General features: G+C 33.2%; 1 long non-coding RNA gene across 1 annotated transcript in view; it reads left to right on the plus strand.

Moving 5' to 3' along the window:
• The window catches only part of LOC112826605 (uncharacterized), a 65,731-nt gene that overhangs the window by 19,796 nt on the left and 27,280 nt on the right, over positions 1-18,655 (plus strand). The window lies entirely within an intron of this gene.

Below are 18,655 nucleotides of genomic sequence, written 5' to 3' on the forward strand. Positions count from 1 at the left end.
CAGTCGCTCAACCAACGGAGCCACCCAGGCGCCCCTTAAATAGAATTTTTCAAAGTAATTGAATATGCCAAGTTTTAAGTTTCATAATCTGTCAAATGGGGATAGTAATAGCTCCTCCAGTTTGCATGAATTAAAATCATTTTTGGTCTAGCAAGTAATTAAAGAGTAACTATTAATAATTGGTATTGGAAAATATTGGTGAGAAGTATTTGTGATGGCCTATAATAGGAAGGTTTACTTAAGAAGGAAAATGGTTTCCTATCTCTACAAGACTTTTTCAGTGGGGTTTTAACAATTCACATTTAGTTTTTCCTTATCTGGCAGTTTTAAGAACTTTCATGTCATGTTAATAAAATTACTACCAGTTTTTAAAATAATTTGCAAATCTGTAATACTAACAACCTATACATTATGGCTTTTTCCACTTTTTATAATAGTTTATTATCTTTCATTTGTAATTGTCTTCATGTATTTATAGAATTGCAAGCTTCTCTATAACATAAACAGTCCCCTCATAGTTATCAAATTAAGGAATGTATAAGGAGCCAAATACCTTGGATACAGGGTTAGTATGTAACAATGGAAAAAGATACAATAATGTTAGTCACACAGGAAAGAGAATAACATAACAGAAAGTAAGACATAAGATGAAGCACCAAAACGTGTGTTTAAATTAATATGAGTTGTGGCGCCTGGGTGGCTCGGTCGTTAAGTGTCTGCCTTCAGCTCCCAGAGTCCTGGGATTGAGCCCTGTGTCGGGCTCCCTGCTCCGCGGGAGGCCTGCTTCTCCCTCTGCCACTCCCCCTGCTTGTGTTCCTGCTCTCGCTCTCTCTCTGTGGAAGAAAGAAGGAAAATCTTTAAAAAAATAAATAAATAAAAATAAATTAATATGAGCATGAAGGAAATCATTCTTCCCATGCATGTAAGTGAGAGAAAGGTATATTCAAAATTTAGTGGTGAGAGAGAAGACATGGCTCAAGTTGCGGGAAATAAACCAGAGTCAGGTATTAAATGAATATATAGGACCAGATCACTAAGAGCAAGAGAGTATATGAGGCAGAGGAAATGCCAGGGTTAAAAAATGGAAACCCAAAACAACAGAAAACAATCAGGTATTCATGTTTATTAGATACAACAGAGTATAGTGAAAATACAGTTCAGACTTTTGAGTTAGATAGATACGGACTGCATTCAAAACCCAATTCAATTATTATCTGTGGATATGTGGTTATGACTCAGTCCAATCAACTGTAACAATAGAAAAGATAATATTCTCTCTGGGTCTTAAGAAATGCTAATCATTGCAATTGATGTTTTGTAGGGATATAGGGAAAGGATGATCAAGGTTTTGAGGTACCTGAAGCTGATACAATTTGTGGAGCCCTCTTAGAAAAAGAATGTAAATTGCAATTACTAATTTACATAAGAATACGAATTTAGAATGAGAAAGTAAATCACAAATTTCAAATACCACAAACTTCAAATAACAAAACAATTTTATTAATGAACAGCTCAACACAGCTAAAGAGTATCTTTTTTCCCCCTAAAATATCACTAGCATATTTTATGATGACTTTTTCATAGTACAGTGACTTTGTAATACAATCTTGTGGAAATTATAGTTTGCTCTCTCCTCTAGCTTAATTAAAATTTATCTTAAATTATTATTATTAAAGAGAAGCAGGTTTAGAAAATAGTTCACTCAGGTTCACAACTCAATACTGGAAATATCATGCAAATATTCAGAATTATTGTTAAATTTGGATAAACCATTAACAAGATTCTTTCACTTAGACTACAAAAATACAGGGCATTGCAAGTTTTCATTTGCTATGGTGTCTTAAATATTGGCTGAACTGACGCTACAAATTAGCTAGTTTATCATGGATGATTTTACGGCATTACTTATATAATGGATTTTGTGTGTTACCCTTGTCAGTGTCAGTATTTTGTATCAAACCAACAGCAACTAGATCATGGCCAATGAGTTCATACAATGCGATGATAAGTTGTAGTATATAACATTCATCCAGTGCACACACTTAAGTACTCAATATTTGTTTTAATGCTGGAAGCACACGCCCTACAAATACAGGATTTCTGATAAATTCTACTTCACGCAATTCCAATACAAGTGAAAAATTGTTATTTTCTTACATTGTATATGCTGCAGTACTGAGCATATTCCTGGACGAACACTACTTTTTTAAATAGACATCAATGAGAACCAGTCTTCTTCATATAATTTTATATTCCTCATGATAGCATAGTTTCCCACAGAGTAGCTTCTGGCTCCAGACATTTGGAATCTTGTTATTCCTCTACTCACATCGGATGCCGGGCAGTTTGTCGTATCGCGATGATGTCATAATATCATTTCAAGTTTTACTCCTCTGGCACAATATGAAGTGAACAAGCATGGTAGGCAGTACAATTACTTCTGGAACCTAGTTCTATTCCGAGACGGATAGCAAAAAGTTTACTGTCATTGGAGGGGGCCAGTGATACACAAAAACATTTATTCCACAAAGTTCAAACTCTACTATTCAACCTTTTCTGGGCCAGATCCTAAAAATGACTGTAAGCACTCCAGTACCACACAACAGCAGAGGAGGTCAGATGAAGAACAAATAAGGGTAGAAAGAAACTGTTTTTAAGCAAATGCAGATAAAATATCCTTAAAAACAAAACAAAACAAAAAAAAACATAGGACCATATGCATTGACTAGCTCAGACTACTATAAAATTCCTCAGACTTTATTTTTTCATAGCTTTGGAATCATAAAGTCCATAATGAAAGTGCCAGCAAATTTTGTGTCTGGTGAGATCTTTTCTGCTGGCTTGGGAAACGGCCCGCTATTGGTGCATGTGCGAGTATGCAGCTAAAGTTATATGTACAGGGAAATTTATAAGGCTAAAAGCTTATATTAGAAAGGAAGAAAGATTAAATGACCAGAGGCCCTCACAGGAAGTTAAGAAAAATAGGAACAAAGCATGTCTAAAGTAAGTAGAAAGAAGAAAATAGATAAAAGCCAAAACAAACAAAAAACTGAAATATAACAGAGTAACAAAGCTAAAACCTGCTTCATTGAAAAGTTCAACAAAAATGATAAGCCTTTATGGGATACCTGGGTGGCTCAGGTGGTAAGCATTTGGCTTCAGCTCCGGTCATGATCCCAGGGTCCTGGGATCTAGTCCCATATCAGGCTCCTCTCTCAGCAGGGAGCCTGCTTCTCCTTTGCCTGCCACTCCCTGTGCTTGTGCTCTCTCTCTGATAAATCAATCAATCAATCAATCAATCTATCTTTTAAAAAATGGTCTAAAAAATGATAAGCCTTTAATTGAAGAGAGAAAACACCAATCAGTAATATAAGAAACTACATATCCTACAGACCTTAATCAGTATTAAACATACGAGAATACTAAGTCAACAAAATTAGAACCTTGGATGAAATGGGAAAATTACCTTAAGACATAAACTAAGTTCACTGAAGAAGAGATAGCCTGATTAATTCTGTATTTATCAATTAATGATAAGTAAACTAACACAAAAATGATACTTAATCTGATAATGGATATTTACAAAAATTGTATGGTGAACATCTTATTAAAATGTTAAACACTTAATTCTTTGATCCTAAAGGATCAAATTAGGAAAAAAGTGGTTTACTATCATCTTTTTCTGTTCAACATTATACTAGGGTATACAAATATTAAGGCATAAATACCAGAAAGGAGGAAATAAGGCTTTCAGTGCCAGAATATTTTTTTCCAGATAGGTAACACTTCCCTAACTCTTTATTTATTTATTTATTTATTTATTTATTTATTTATTTATTTATTTGATTAGGAGAGAGAATACTAGCGGAGAGAGATATATTGTCAGATGGGATATAAATACAACACCTAATTACATGCTTCTTATAAGAAATTACTTTAAATACTTTAAATTACTTCAAATATAAAGGCATGAAAATATTAATAATTAAAGGATGTAAAAAATATATCATGTCAATAGTTAAAAGAATTCTGGAGTGTCTCTTTTAATATCATCTAAAATAAATTTCAGAGTAAAGAATATCACCAGAGATCAAGAAGTTAATTTCATGATTTAAAAAAAAAAAAGTGGTTGATTGATCAAGAGAATTTAGCACCATAAATTTGGTAGCTTAAAACAATAAAAATTTATTCTCTCACAGTTCTGGAGGTGAGAAGTCCAAAACCAGTTTTACTGAGCTGAGATTTAGGTGTCAGCAAAGAAATGCTCCATCTGCAGTCTTTAAGGGAGAATCCATTCCTTGCTTCATTTAGATTAAGGTGGCTGCTCACAGTCCTTGACTTGTATGTAGCCTCTCTCTGTGGTCCTATTGCCTTCTCCTTCTGTGTTCTGTCTATTCTCCCTCTGTTTTTTTCTTATTAAGATAATGGTAATGGCATTTAGAGTCCACCCAAATAATACAAAATGATCTCCTCATCTCAAGATCCTTAACTTAATCATCCTTGCAAAGAGCCTTTTTCCAAATGAAGTAAAATTTACAGGTTTCAGATACTAAGATGTGGATTCATTCTGTGGATTTATTCATTTACTCATTTTTCAGGCTATTAGAATACCTTTATAGTTAGTTTTGAAAAACAGGTAATAATAGGTTTGATAGACCAAATAGATTTGATCTTTTCAAAATTGTTTTGCTCTTATAGATCTTTGTATTTTAAAGTTAATTTTAGAGTCAGTTCTTAATTTCTCCACAATAATTCACTGGAGATTTGATGGGATTATTTTATATCTATAGATTACTTAAGGACATATTGTCATCTTAAAAATGTTGAGCCTTCAAATCCATTATTTATTTAGAACTTTAATCTTTCTCAGCAATGTTTTATATTTGTCACTGAACAAGTATTACACATATAATCACGGTCTTCATCCTCAGGTATTTTATGATTCTTGCTGATATTGTAAATTATTATTAATTCTTTTTAAAGATTTGATTTTTTTTAAGTAACTTTGTTGGAGATTCCTTAGGATTTTCTTTGTATACAATCATTAATTATAAATAAGCACAAGTTGATTTTTAGTTTATTTTGTTACCTTGTTACGCTGGTTAGGAATTCCAATATAATTTTTATGAAAATTATTAAAGAGGATATCCTTACTTTATTCCTGTTCTTTATATTGTCTAGTTTTACAGTTGTTTTTAAAGATTTATTTTAGAGAGAGAAAGGGAGAGAACACAAATGAGCATGTGAGTTGGGGAAGGGGGCAGAAAGAGAGAATCTCTAGCAGAGTCTGTGCTGAGTGTGAAGCCTGACATAGGGCTTGATCCCAGGACCCATGAGATCAGGCCTCAAGCTGAAATCACAAGTCAGTCGTTTAACTGACTGAGCCACCTAGGCGCCCCTAGTTTTATAGTTTGTATTGCAGAAAGGCACAATCCAGGACCAGTTACTTCATCATGACTATTCTGATTACCATAGCTGTGTCAAAACTTATTTTGAAACTTAGTGATCTAACTCATGATGGCATTTGTCTTGCTCATGAGCCTTTAATTTGGGCAGCACTGAGTATATCTTATCTCTACTCAACTTGGATTCAGCGGGAGTAGCTCGAAGGCTAGGGCTAACATTATCTACAGGCTCTCTCACATTTTGGCAATTGATAGTGGCTTTAGGCTGATAAGGGCTATAAGTGATAAATAGGGACCTTAGCTGGACTATCTACATGTGGCTCTCTATGTTGCAGAATTTGTTATAACATGGTGAGTGCATTCTATGAGCAAATGTCCCAGGAGACATAGCCAGACTAAAGCTTCATCACATTTTATGTCCTAGTCACATAAACTACATTATTACTTTAATCAAATTCTATTTTTTGAAACATTCACAAAGTTACAGCCAATTGAAAGCTGAAGGAAAGTAGGCTTCACTTTTTGATGGGCATGGTACATTTCTGGAAGGGCAGGTAAGATCATAAATACTCCTACAAACACTTGTTTCAAAATACAACATATAGTAATGACTCAATAATTTATTTTAAGGCTTTATTCTATTTGTGTATTGCACAAAAAATGAAAAATGCTAAATGTTCATCCTAATGAATTTACAATCAAGTATTATGCAGATATTAAAAGGAGAAAGCTCTACATTTCTTCTAAAGTATAATTTCCAGGTAAATAAAACAAGTCCCCAAAAGTGTATGTGGTAGCATAAGTGATACAAAAATGAATATAAATAAATAGGTATGTGTATATATGTAGATAGCTCTGGAAGAATACATAAGAAATTAACGACATAATTGCCACAGGATAATGAACCTGGGTGATAGGAAGAGAGAGGTGGAAGGGATAAATTAGCTTTCTTAATTTTTTGTGGATTTTAAGTATTAGAATACATGTAATTTTTATATAACATGTACATAACTAGATAAATAGTATTAAGCTGAAATTATATCTCTTTTTGTATCTTATAATGTGGTAAATATTATCAAAGAGATGTTACGAAGGAACTCCTGAATAACCCAGTACCTCTGGAGAAGTTGGAGATGACTTTTCCAAGGAAATGACATTTGACTTGGATATAATTTTTTCCTAATGTTGGCTCATTTCAGTACTCATTTATTTATTTTATCATTTTATAATTAACATTTATTTTACTTTTTGTTCAAATCTTCTCACTCGCGGAATATAAATCACCTTCTTCATTTTATTTTCTAATCATTGGTGGTCAGAACTGAGTCCTGGATTCAGATGTACTGTAACTGAACCATGAACATTAGATCAACACAGGGCATCCAATCTCAAAATGGGAAAGGCGGAGTTTGATTTATACCTGTTGGCTCTCTCTAAAGAAGTATATTGAAGGCTGTGTTTATTTATTTACTCCCTCCAAAATGTTTCAACCAAAATGAAAAAAAAAAATTAAATAACTGGATAATTCTGGGGCTCCTTGGTGGCTCAGTTGGATGAGTGCCCAACTCCTGATCTCAGCTCAGGTCATGACCTCAGGGTAGTGGGATTGAGCCTGTGTGAGGCTCTGTGCTCAGCTGGGAGTCTGCTGGAGCCTCCCTCTCACCCTCTCTCTCTGCCCTCCCACATCTCAAATAAAGAAATAAATCTAAAAAAAACCCAACAAACAAACAAAACAGATAATTCAGCCAAATGCCTTGATATAGGTTCTTATCACTGAAACATGGCTGATCGGTACATTCTTTCCTTTACTTTGCCCTTCTAGATAAAGTCTACTAAGAGCATATAAATTTTTTTTCAAAATATATTTTCACCATAAAGAACATAAAATATAGACTGAAATTAGTTCATATTGATAAATAAAATACTTCTGGGGGAAAATTATGGCTACAGTGTCAAGTGGAAGTAGATCTAATACAAACTTACTAATCTATCATAACTTGATCACATCAAGAGATTGTAAGTATGCATTTTGGTAAATAAAGAAATCCTAAATCTAAAGGCCCAATATTGTAATGACAAATAACAGACCTTATATGTCTAAGCTCCACTGAGAATTCAATTGCTTTATCTTCATTACTGAAGAGTGATACTATTTTTAAAGTATTTTATTTAAACATACAATTGAGTTGTGAATTCTATAACATGGTGGTTTTGTGCAGGCTCAATTTTCAGTGGCACAATTTTAAAAACCACCCTATAATTATTCATTTCCTGTTAGTCACTATTTAGAGAATCATGACAGCCACTCTAGGAGTATGTTTGAGAAATTGTTGCTGAATTTAGCACTTAGTAATTAGATTATGTTATTAGAGGAGTGCTAAGTTTCAGGCATTGAAATTTAACAGACTCCTGAAACCTCTTGTTGAGGGTACTTGATTCTATTCCCATGGAAACTGTTCATGCCTTGACAAATAACCTGTAAGTAGTTTTTGAAAAAATGAGTGTTAGAATTTTAAGACTTTGCTGTGGTGAAAATTTTAAGCATAACTATATACTCTAGCTGATATTTCCCTTTCCTTAACTTTTTTGTATTACAACCAGAAAAACTGGGCTTCACATAAAAAATAATTCCAAAATTAATTTTTATAAATACTTGGTATTTTATACCATATGTAAAATGGCATAATACCATTTGTAGGTATGCTGTAATAAACAACTATATTATTTTTCAAAACTTAGGGAAATGAAGTAAGGATATAAAAATGAGTTTTTAAATAATAAGCCAAGAGTGTAGATAAAATGGAGTAATAATATTACAATAAGACAAAAGCGAGAAGAAAGAAAGGGAGAAGGAGAAAAAGGAAGAGATGGATTAAATAAAAAAACTGGCAAATGACAAAGTAAAACATATCAATATTCACATTAAATTAAAAATATTCTAAACACCCTAATTGTAAGATATATCGTCAGATGGGATATAAATACACCTAATTGTATGCTGCTTATAAGATATCACTTTAAATATAAAGACATGAAAATATTAATAATTAAAAGATGTAAAAAATATACCATGCGAATAGTCAAAAGAAATCTGGAGTATATTAATATCATCCAGAAAAAATTCCAGAGCCAAGAATATCACCAGGGACAAAGAAGGTAATTTCATAATTAAAAAAAAAAAGTGGTTGATTGATCAAGAGAATTTGGCACATAATAATAGAGCTTCCAATACATGAAACAAAACCTCATTAAATTATATGGAGAAATAGATAAACCCACAATCCCAGTCAAAGGTTTCAGTATCCCTCACTAAATAATTGATAGAGGAAATAGAAAATCTGCAAGAATATAGAGAATTTGAACGGTCTGAACCAACTTGACATTTTTAGTAGACTTTCCAACACCAAAAATATTTTCTGTTCCATAAAACAAATTTTATTGCATTTTAACAGAATCAAGTCATATTGAATATGTTCTCTGACCATATTGATATTGAGTTAGAAATCAGCAACAGAAAGATATCTGGAAAATTCAAAGATATGCAAAAAGTAAATAAAACACTTCTAAATTACCCATAAGTCAAAGAAGAAATTAAAAAAAAAGAAAACAGAAAGTATTTTTTTTAAGATTTTATTTATTTATTCATGAAAGAAAAAGAGAGAGAGAGAGAGGCAGAGGGAGGAGCAGGCTCCCAAGGGGCAGGGAGCCCTATACAGGACCCAAACCCAGGACGCTGGGATCATGACCTGAGCTGAAGGCAGACGCTTAACCATCTGAGGCACCCAGGCGCCCTAGAAATATTTTGAACTAATGAAAATGAAAACACAACATATCAAAATCTATGAGATTCCCCTAAAGTAGAGCTTAGAGACATATTGATAACAGTAAAATCATTGTTAGATAGCAAGAATTCTCTCAACTCAATAAATTCAGTTTTCATGTTTAAGAAACAAAAAAAAAAAAGGAAGAAACTCAAATTAAGCAGAAGAAAGAAACTGGGAGAGATTAGAGAAAAAAATCAATGAACAGAAAATGGAAAAATAATAAAGAAAATCAATAAAACCAAAAACTTTTTACTTGAAAACATAAGGAAACTGATCAGTGTCTAGCTGGAATGAACCAGAAATCAAGATAGAAAGTACAAATTGCCAATATCTGTAATACAGAATACAGATGTGAAAGAGTAATGAAGAAATATTATAAAATGGTATGCCAAAACTCTGACAAATTAGAGGAGATGGTTCCTTGAGGCAAAAATCTATCAAGAATCACTAAAAAAAATAATAATAATAACTTAAATAGCCCTATTTCTTTTAATGAAGTAGAATTGTAGTTAAATTCTCCCATTAATGGAAACTTCAGGCCCAGAAAACTTTACTGGTGAATTTTATGAAAATTCTTGCTTAGTAGTAAGGACTAACACTATCTTACACAAACTTGTTTTTTTCAGAAAAAGTAAGAGGAAAGAATATTTTTCAACTCATTTTTGAAGCTATCTTTACACTGATACCAAACGAGACCAAAAAAAATTACAAAAAAGTCAATTGTTAGATCAATATCCCTCATGAACATAGATGCAAAAATAATTTTTGAAAATCAAATAAAGTCTAACAATTTTTAAAAATGATATTATATCATGATTCAGAAAGTTTATTTCAGGAATGCAAGTTTGATTTAGTATTCAAAAATTAATGTAATTTACCATATTTAAAAAAACTAAACAACAAAATTCATATAATTATCTCACAGGATGTAGGAAAACTCACTGGATGAAATCCAACATTATTTTTTGATAACCACTGTCAAAAACTAAGAATAGAAAAGCACAATTTTACATGGTAGAAACATAAAAAAATCTATATTTAATAACAACTTAATGGTGAAACACTGAATAATTTTCTTATAAGATCAGAATGAAAGGATGTCCACTGGCACTGTTCTATCCAACATTGTACTGAGGGTTCTAGGCAGCATCATAAATTAAAAAAATGAAAAATAATAGATATCCAAAGACAAGAAAGAAATGTAGAAATCTAACGGAATCTACAAAAAAAGCTACTAAAACTAATGAGTTCAGTTAGTTTCTGAGATATAAGATGGATGTACAAGCATCATCTATGTATTCATATTCTTTGAATAAAGAATTAGAAATTGAAATTAAGAAAGCAATGCTATTTATTAGCATTAAAATTATACAGAAAAACCTGACAAAATATGTACCAAACTGTTACTCTGAAAATTACACTATTACTGATAGAAATTAAAGAAGGTCTAGATAAATGGAGAGATACATCTTATTCATAACTCAGAAGATATAAAATGTTATGGTGTCAAAGCCTTTCAAATTGTTGTAGAGATACAATGAAATCTTAAAATCCAGCAGGCTTTCTGTACATAGTGACAACAGATTCTAAAATTCATATAAAAACATAAAGATCCTAACTTGCTAAAGTAACTTTTAAAAAGAACAAAATTTGAAATTTAGCATTAATTTGAGTAGTAGTATCAAAAAAGACACACATATCAGTTGAATGGAAATAGCATCAAGAAAAAGATTCACACATTTTTGGACATCTAATTTTCGGACAGATATACTAAGGTAATTCAGGGGAGAAAGGATAGTCTTTAACAAATGGTGCTGGAGCAATTATATATCCATACAAACACACACACACACACACACAATGGACAATAGACCTAGTTCTTCATAGATTTAATTGAAGGCCATCTCAAAGCAACATGGAGACACCTATAAAGTTTTTCCTCCCAGAAGGATCCTGAATTTAAGAAACACCTTAAAAAGCCAATTGAGACTTGCTATAGTTAGAGAGGATTACACATTTCCTATAACTTTGGAATGAATTAGTGACTCAGAATTAATTATAATTTGGTTGTCATATTATGTTTCAAATTCTATCAGAGGGTGGAGTAAGCCAAGAGAGGAAAGACAGACAGTCTCTTGTTTGAAGAGCTTTTTGGAAATTATTACCTCATTAGGAAACTTGGTAAGAGAAGAAAATGTTGGAATATTTCATGAGAAGATCATCTGTTTTAAGTTCTATCCTGATGATTGACAAAGTTTGAGCCATGTAAAAATTATATGTTAATTTATTCTCCTTTATGTTTCTCCCCCAAAAAAGTTTCAAAAAAGGTATTTAACATCACATATTTATTCTCTAATATAATAGAGTGTGAATTATTCACATATATGGGCTTCTCAAATAACTACTTCTATCAACTTGGAATGGACTAGTAAGATAAAGGCAAAATTTAGGCCACTAGAATCTAAGTTATTTTTAATTATAAATCTTTAGGAGTATAAATATAGATGAAAAACAATAATGTGATGACACAAAGAATCTCATTAAAATAGATTTTCATATATAATAATAAATATCTATATTATATATATGTAACGGGCTTACTTTAGCAGCTAAAATATTTAATTCAGTCTCTTGTATTTGGTAATAATGTAACTCAGATGTAGCCCATTTCCCACAGTTATATAAACAATAATATAATTTTGGTAATTTGAAGTTGGTTGGGGGAAATTAAAAGGGGCAGAGGGAGAGAATCTTAAGCAGGCTCCACAGTGAGCTTGGAGCCCATCACTGGGTTCGATCTCACGACCCTGAGATCACAACCTGAGCCAAAACCAAGAGTCAGCTGCTTAAATGACTGAGCCATCCAGGTGCCCCTTGACTTCATAATTTAATACAATTGTTGCTTATGCCGTATGTGGAATAGTTTGGCAAAAATGAATGTAGTTTATTTATATCGTTAGTTCAATCCCTTATGTATTCAAAGTTAGAGGGCCTCTTCTGAGAAATGATACTGTTGGTTTCACACAGTCTCTAGAGCTTTATTTGTTTCTCATAAAAACACACCTGAAATTTGGTGGCTTCAGCAGCCAAAAGAAATTTAGAGGAACCTAAAATCATGGCAGTTAAAGGAGTTTAGAATCATGGTATGCAGCTTTTTATCACATTTTCTGGTATGTGTTTGTAGAGGGAAAGTGTTACTGGAGGAATTCAGTGTACAAAGATCTATATGTTTTTCAAAAATGTGATCAACTTTATTCCTTTTATGCCACCCCATCTGGACACAACTTCTAGGATTCAGGTTCACATTTCCTTGTTGTACCAGAGTTACATGATCTAGTCATATAAAGGCTAATGGATCATGCTATATAACTTAGCTTCTATTGCATTTTATTCTTTGCTGAACCACAGGTATATTTAAGGTGTCAACACAGCTATCTTTTCCATGGCCAGACAAATCATCATTTGGTTGGGGATGTTAATAGCAATAACTTAATCACAACTATTTTTTGTTATGTGAAGGTATACTGCTACCTCTGTAATCTGGACAAAAATATACAGCTGTATTCCATATTCTAAAATTTTATTAAAATTTATGAAAGAAAACTATGTTAAAAAGTCTTGCCCCAGTCTCAGTGATGGGTTTAGGTGTTCGTCTTTGCCTCTAAAGATAAATCCAGGTAGAATAATTTAGGTGAAAGCAAGGTGCAAATTGAATTCTTTTTCCCCTCCCACCTTCCCTCCATCCTTTCTACTCTCTCTGTCTTTTCTTTTTTCTTTTTATAAACAATAATTAGAAGGTATCCATTTTATTTTTATTTCTTTAACCCTGTACTTTTAACAACCAAGTCTAAAATTCTTTGTGTTTTTGGCTGTTTCAAGCTGATACGGTTTAGCATTCATTTCTTCAGCTACAATTAATAACTATTATTTTGGGAGAAGACTTGGTTCACAATTTCCAAATGATGTGTTTTTCCATAATAAATTAAATTGGTCCATGATATCATAAAAAATGCTTGGTGTTTACAAAAATAAACATAGGTAGGCATCACCAAGGTATAAGATAATCCTGGAAAATGGCACTGATCTCTTCCACAGCTACATCACTAGCTTGCTGATTGGATGAAGTATCAAGTTCTACAAAACAAATTACTTGTTTTGTTTTTTCAGTTTACCTGCATTGGTCTACTTATTGATGAAATATTTAGAGAAATCACATTTGAAAGGTGCATGCTTCCCAAAAAGACCTTGTACCTAGTAACAGAATGCTGGAGTTGTTCCTGCATTTTTTTAGTTGCAACAATACCAAAGTGATTTTAAAGCAGTAGAGTTTTGAATTAGGAAATAAACTTCTGAATTTTTCCCTGAAAATATTAAATTGTCTGCTTCCACCAAAATTCATTCCTAGTAGAGTTTGGCTCAGGTTTTTGCCTTTATCGATCTGAATTTTTGTCTATATTTTTGCTAGGTAATTGTGGGTCTTCTCTTTGTCTACCTACAGCTTCCTCTGAAGCCCATGTGGTCAGAGGCATATTGGGTTTCAGAAGCATCAGGCCATCAACAGAGTGTTGCCAGCTAAGTACCAGTGAATGGGTCTGCACAGGAGGGCTATAGTCCCACCATTTGCATTTCCTTTCACCATATTCACTCTTGGATCACCTCATGGAGGAGCTACTATCTCCTTCTTTCTCCTTCTTGAAATTTTTTCATGCACCACACCCCAGACCATGTGCCTTGGTGCCTTCAGGTCTAGCCTAGTCATAAAAATGGTCACTGAAAGAGCATGAAGTCAATGAGCGGAACATTTCCCTTTACCCAATATATGTCTTTTCTGCTTGAATAGCCTACTCCTTGCCCTGGAACTAAGAAATAATGAGCCTCCTCTGCTCTTTTCTTCTTTAAGGAGAAGCCAGGAAATGGGACTCCCAAGTTGTGGCTTGATCTTCCCTTTGCCTTTCTTATTTTAATCCCCTGGCCAAATCTCTCTAGGTTGTTTGGACTTCCTAATTGTTCCAATTTATACATTTGTCCCAGAAAAAATGCCACTGAGCTTCAGTATCATATGCACCATTAAAATAATAATGTCGTGAGTAATAAACATGCTGTCAGTTTTTAAAACCTCAGTATTCAATAAAATATAAATCATGCTTACTTCAAAAAAATATGGTCAATGCAAGCCACTATATTTTTGGTAAAGACAGAAACTACAGGGTAAATGCAAACCCTAAGGGTGAAAGAAAGCTGCATTTCATTTCAAATACTATAATATATTGTCTATCAATATGAAAGGTTTTTTCTGACATTTAAAGTCAGTTAAGCATTGACATTTTAGAAATGAACGTCAATAATGTATATAATTTATAATACAATTTGGGTATGTATATATACACTGAGATAAAATATATTCATAATGATGATCAAATTGGCATATATTAATTTTATCTGCATTAAAAATACTAGGAATCAAAAGCTTAAAAGCTGTGTTGTCAACAGTTACCCTCATAATCCTCTGGTAGAAAATCATTTTTCTTACCATGTTATACAGGTGAAGAAACTTACAGATTTAATGCCTCAGCTAATGATATACAGAAAGACAGTTAACAGCAAGGGTCAACAATCAGAATTTATTTTGGGATGTCACTTTCAAACTGCTGTTTCACATTGACCTCTGAAAGAAAATCAATTACATAGAGCTTACTGGTTTAGAGAATGTCAGTGCAATGCAGTTTAATTCATCATTAAACCCGTACTATTTTACCAGTCTGTTGTTTACCGTGAATAGTAATGTTGAATAAAAACCACATCTGGAGAATAAGGAAAGGTTTATTTATTGGGACGTCTACTAGACATTAGTCACATTCCTACTAAAGTGCTTTCCTATCACACTGAAGACATTTTTTAAAGGTTTAAATTCACTGAATGATACTGAAGCAGAAAGTAGAAGAGATCATCATTCTATCATACCAGATGTGGAGTGCTATTTCTATAATTTCTGGAATTGCATTAAAGTATGTGGGGAAATGAGTTTTCTCAATTAAAAAAAATGGATTTAAAGGATAGCTGGAGTGACACAAAGAGGTAACTCATTTTCCCAATTCCAGACAGTTTACTGTCTGAAGAAAGAAACATATATCTATTTAGGGGTGGGTGGGAAGCATTGTTATCTTCTGGAACTGCATACAGAGAAGAAGAGGGATTCATTCAAGGAATCTTCTTATAAAGAAGAAAATATGACAACAAATACAATGCATTCGACTGAAAGTATTGGCTGAAGACATACAAATTATTCTCAAATGAATACTTCTTGAATTCAGTATCAGTGAAGTAGAAAGCTTAATGCAAACTTGTAATTTAATGAAATAATTTTAATGTGAAATAACACATCTAAAAGAATGGCTAAAAATTTCTGTACATAGTTCTAAGATAAAATTCTTAATCAGGTATTTTGTAGGAGCTGGATTGAAATCTTTTCTTTCTTTTTTTAAAAGATCTTATTTGTTTATTTGAGAGAGTGTGTGAGAGAGAAAGACAGAGCATGAGAGGGGGTAGGGTCAGAGGGAGAAGCAGGCTTCCCGCTGAGCAGGGAGCCCGATGCGGGGCTCGATCCCAGGACCCCCAGGATCACGACCTGAGCCGAAGGCAGACGCGTAACCAACTGAGCCACCCAGGTGCCCCTGAAATCTTTTCCTAATTTAATCTGATAAAAGTAGTTGTGCAAATAAAATATCCTATGGATTAAAACTAGGTGATATATGTTAGAAATAATATATGAGGGAGGAAGTGGAAGAGGAGTCCTCTGCATAAGATCATTCATGTTACAGATGGCACAACTCCAGCCGGCACCATCTCTATATGCTGTAATATGAAATGTAGCCCTGGAATTGTTCATGTCATGAGCTTGGAAAGGAAGGTTACTATATTTTCCCTAGTTTATTATAAAATTGTCCTTTTAGAGGTAAGAGCTCTAGTGTTCAACTACTCTTAATTCAATTCTACAGAACCTTTTGTCCATCTTTGTGTGCTTTGTTTTAGCCACTTGCTTTAGATCTACCTTCCAGTACCTTTGGAATCTCTCCTCTGTTCTAAAGTTTGCTTAAGTTCTCCACTGAATTTTTTTTTCAAAAATTACATTAAAATATTCTAGATGTTCTATTTATATCTTTTAAAAATTTTGCCACTTAACATTTTTCCTTTGCTTTAATTATGATTGGGTTATCTGTTTATGTATTTTATGCAAATATTGTTGTAGACTTTCTGAGATTGTTTTATCATCATAAATTGTTTTGTTGTTAATGGTTCAATTTTGTTAATTCTGGTGTATCCCATCATGGATGATTACTATCTGTGTCTTTTATAATTTTAGGTAATGCAGTCATCCTCAACAGATTCAGGTGTGTTTGTTTTATTATTTTTTGCTCTTGGAATCCCTGGGTTCCCTCTAGAGCAGAGAGTGCTGCTGGGGACTTTTATTGTGGGGGGAGGGAACGACAGTGACTTTACTGTTAATAGACCAGCTTTTGCTTTATTTTCTTCCTCCCTGACTTCCTACGACATACAGACACTATGAGCTTGGCTTCCTCAATTGTACATGGAAAAAAATGGGGGATTAAATTTTTCAGAGCGGACATTTCTCCCACCTCCAGCGTTAAGGCCCAGGACAAACTTCTGATGCTTTCCTAGGTCGATATGCAGTTTTTCTCTAGTGTCATTCTTATGAGTCTTGGATTATGTTTGGTAGCACTGAATTTGGTTCTAGTTTCCGATCTCATTTAGGCCCAAGGTCACACCTCTTCCTCTCTTACAGGTATTTTATTAAACCCCATGTCTAGCAATTAGATCGTACAGCTTTTCTATCCTCTCTTCTAGTGAATTCTTGGGTTTTCTTCTCCTGCTCTGCATTTCCATACATTTTTTCTAGCATTTTCTAGGATTTATATTTAGCTTGGTAGTATATAATAAAATAAGGTTGGGTATATATCTGCATATGCTAGATTCAACATGTTTCCAATATGTAAATAACTTCATAAGTGTCTTTTGTGTCTTTAGTCTCTCTAAGTTAGTGTGCATTACTTCCTCTCTGAATCACACGTTCCTGTTCAGTCATCTGCATTTTCCTTTCCCTCTGTCATGGTCACCTGATTATGAATTTACATATACACTGGTAATTCATATTGGATATTTGGTAGAACTAAAACACTGTTATTGTAAAGGATATTAAAGATCATGTCTTTTAATTTCTTTCCGTTGCTTGGAAGTAACGGAAAGTAAAGAAACTCAGACCGAGAAAAGTCAACGCCATTCAGTATGATACCCCGGCACAATCGCACTAAAACAGCTTCTGATTCTGCAAATAAAAAACTTGTGGATCATATATTCATAGAATTTGAGAAATTTTATATTGCTCTATTGAAGTTCCAGAATTACTGTGTTCTCCAAATACAGATCTTCATTAAATCGGACTAGAGATAGTAATATGAGGCATGAAAGTGCTTTAAGTTACTAGAACAGGAACCTTGATTTCTGTACCCATTGTGGCTTTTATTAAACACTGTGAATGTTGGAAAATGGTTGTATTAATTTTTACTTTTCTGTTTCCTAAATGATTCTGGTCATATTTCCTTATAATTAACTATTTTTATTTAGGTTTTAAAATGTAAATATTATAAAGGTCTTTATAACTAAATCTTAGTTTTATCATATGGATATTCACCTCAAATCACATATCATATTATATTCATATATCAAATATGTTTTTCAACTTACAAACGTTGTTCAAAGAGTAAATTTCTAGTTTCTATCCTAGGCCAATGAATTAGAAACTTTGAAAATGTCCACTACCCATTTTCTACACATTAATCTTTTTAGTACTAGTACCCCTCAGAATGAAGCACAGAAATTCTTAGCATGTCATACATAGCTGGTTGATTACCTTTTGGCCCATGTTTGCTTATCATCTGCATCTCCTGAAATTCCAAGCTAATCCCATTTCCCCACTTCAGGGAATTTTGTGCATTTATGTATTCATAAAATTCCATTTCATCTCAAACATTCTGCCATCAGTAAAAGTTGCTTTCTTTTCTTGGAAGTACTTACAGTTCCTCTGGTGAAGTTTGACTTATGCCTGAAACATCATTTCAGATATCACCTGGTTTATAAAATTTTGTAGACACCTCTAGGTGGTGAGAAGAAGATAAAACATGTGTTGAGGCAGTAAGTTATGTAAGAATCTCCATTTAATAATCGTGAAACCGTGGGAATGTGCATGGTCAATCTTGAATGTTAGTGATAAACACTTTTTTTTTAAATTATGTAAAGGATAGGGGGCGATGCTCCCTTGTGTCTGCGTGCATCTCATCGTATGAAGTCTGCTTGGTGTGACTTGACCACTGAAGTTTAGTAGCTCGTTCACAAGACCTGAGGAGTTACACA

This window comes from Callorhinus ursinus, unplaced genomic scaffold, assembly GCF_003265705.2.
Source record: "Callorhinus ursinus isolate GAN/ISIS: 27379988/994484 unplaced genomic scaffold, GSC_fseal_2.0 scaffold7, whole genome shotgun sequence".
Classification (NCBI taxonomy): Eukaryota; Metazoa; Chordata; class Mammalia; order Carnivora; family Otariidae; genus Callorhinus; species Callorhinus ursinus.